The sequence below is a fragment of the Salvelinus sp. IW2-2015 genome, unplaced genomic scaffold, assembly GCF_002910315.2.
Source record: "Salvelinus sp. IW2-2015 unplaced genomic scaffold, ASM291031v2 Un_scaffold4493, whole genome shotgun sequence".
NCBI classification, from domain to species: Eukaryota; Metazoa; Chordata; class Actinopteri; order Salmoniformes; family Salmonidae; genus Salvelinus; species Salvelinus sp. IW2-2015.
This window is the reverse complement of record NW_019945763.1, coordinates 24,863-27,179: the sequence shown is the minus strand read 5'-3', so window position 1 is coordinate 27,179 and position 2,317 is coordinate 24,863.

The window sequence follows — 2,317 nt, the reverse complement described above, 5'->3', positions numbered from 1 at the left end:
CGTCCCAGTCACCAGCCCCTCGTCACAGTCCCAGTCACCAGCCCCCAGTCCCCAGTCACCAGCCTCGTCCAACAGCCCGCACCGTCGCCAGCCCCCCGTCACAGCCCCCGTCACCAGCCCCAGTCAGCCGAGCCCCTCGTCACCAGCCTAGCCCTCGTCACCAGTCCCCAGTCACCAGCCCCTCGTCACCAGCCCCATCGTACCAGTCCTCGTCACCAGCCCTCGTCACCAGCCAGTCACCAGCCCCCGTCACCAGCCCCATCACCAGCCTCGTACTAGTCCCCAGTCACCTAGCCCCTCGTCACCAGTCCCTCGTCACCAGCCCCCGGTCCCCAGCCCTCGTCACCAGCCCGCGGTCCCCAGGCAGAGACAAAGGACCCATCTAGAGATAGGGCAGCCTCTCTTTCCTCTTCTCTTTGTCTGTCTTCTCGTCTATTCAATTCAATTCAAGGGCTTTATTGGCATGGGAAACATATGTTTACATTGCCAAAGCAAGTGAAGTAGATAATATACGAAAGTGAAATAAAACAAAATTAACAGTAAACATTACACATACAGAAGTTCCAAAAGAATAAAGACATTACAAATGTCATATTATGTCTATATACAGTGCTGTACATTTACATTTAAGTCATTTAGCAGACGCTCTTATCCAGAGCGACTTACAAATTGGTGCATTCACCTTATGATATCCAGTGGAACAACCACTTTACAATAGTGCATCTAACTCTTTTAAGGGGGGGGTTAGAAGGATTACTTTATCTATCCTAGGTATTCCTTAAAGAGGGGGTTTCAGGTGTCTCCGGAAGGTGGTGATTGACTCCGCTGACCTGGCGTCGTGAGGGAGTTTGTTCCACCATTGGGTGCCAGAGCAGCGAACAGTTTTGACTGGGCGTACGGAACTGTACTTCCTCAGAGTAGGGAGGCGAGCAGGCCAGAGGTGGATGAACGCAGTGCCCTTTGTTGGTGTGTATACGATGTGCAAATGGTTAAAGTACAAAAGGGAAAATAAATAAACATAAATATGGGTTGGTAATTTACAATGTTTGTTCTTCACAGGTTACAAATCTTGCTGCTGTGATGGCACACTGTGCTATTTCACCCAGTAGATATGAGCGTTTATCAAAATTGGGTTTGTTTTCTAATTCTTTGTGGGTCTGTGTAATCTGAGGGAAGTATGTGTCTCTAATATGGTCATACATTTGGCAGGAGGTTAGGAAGTGCAGCTCAGTTTCCACCTCATTTTGTGGGCAGTGAGCACATAGCCTGTCTTTTTTTGAGAGCCAAGTCTGCCTACGGCGGCCTTTCTCAATAGCAAGGCTATGCTCACTGATTCTGTACATAGTCAAAGCTTTCCTTAAGTTTGTGTCAGTCACGGTGGTCAGGTATTCTGCCACTGTGTACTCTCTGTTTAGGGCCAAATAGCATTCTAGTTTTCTGTTTTTTTGTAAATTCTTTATCTTTTCCTGCCTGTGCCTGCTGGTCAGCCTCTCTCTCTGCCTTTCTCTCTGTCTGTCTGTGTCTCTCTGTTTCCCTCTGTCTCTGCCTGCTGGTCAGCCTCTCTGTATGTCTGTCTGTCTCTCTCTGTCCCACTGTCTTCCAGGTTCTCTCCCTCTCTCCTTCATAGTCCACTGTGAGCCCAGCCACCTACTCCTACAGCTATCAGGCTCAACCACTTTCAATGACAGACAGCGTTTGTGTCCCAAATGGCACCTTATTCCCACATAGTGGGAACCCTGTTCCCTAAATAGCTATTCCCTACCTAGTGCACTATCTACGGAACAGGGTGCCATTTGGGATGGAGACGGACAGTGTGGAATTTAGCGCTGCTTTGTTCTGTAGTGCTACGATACAGTCTGGCTCCTTTTTGGAGGAGAGGAGCCAGCACAGGGTTGGCCAGGCTCATGCCAGTCACCCAGCCACAGCACAGGGTTGGCCAGGCTTCATGCCAGTCACCAGCACAGCACAGGGTTGGCCAGGCTCATGCCAGTCACCCAGCACCGACAGGGTTGGCCAGGCTCATGCCAGTCACCCAGCCCAGCACAGGGTTGGCCAGGCTCATCCAGTCACCCAGCACAGCACAGGGTTGGCCAGGCTCATGCCAGTCACCCAGCCCAGCACAGGTTTGGCCAGCTCATGCCAGTCACCCAGCACAGCACAGGGTTGGCCAGGCTCATGCCAGTCACCCAGCACAGCACAGGGTTGGCCAGGCTCATGCCAGTCACCCAGCACAGCACAGGTTGGCAGGCTCATGCCAGTCACCCAGCACAGCACAGGGTTGGCCAGGCTCATGCCAGTCACCCAGCACAGCACAGGG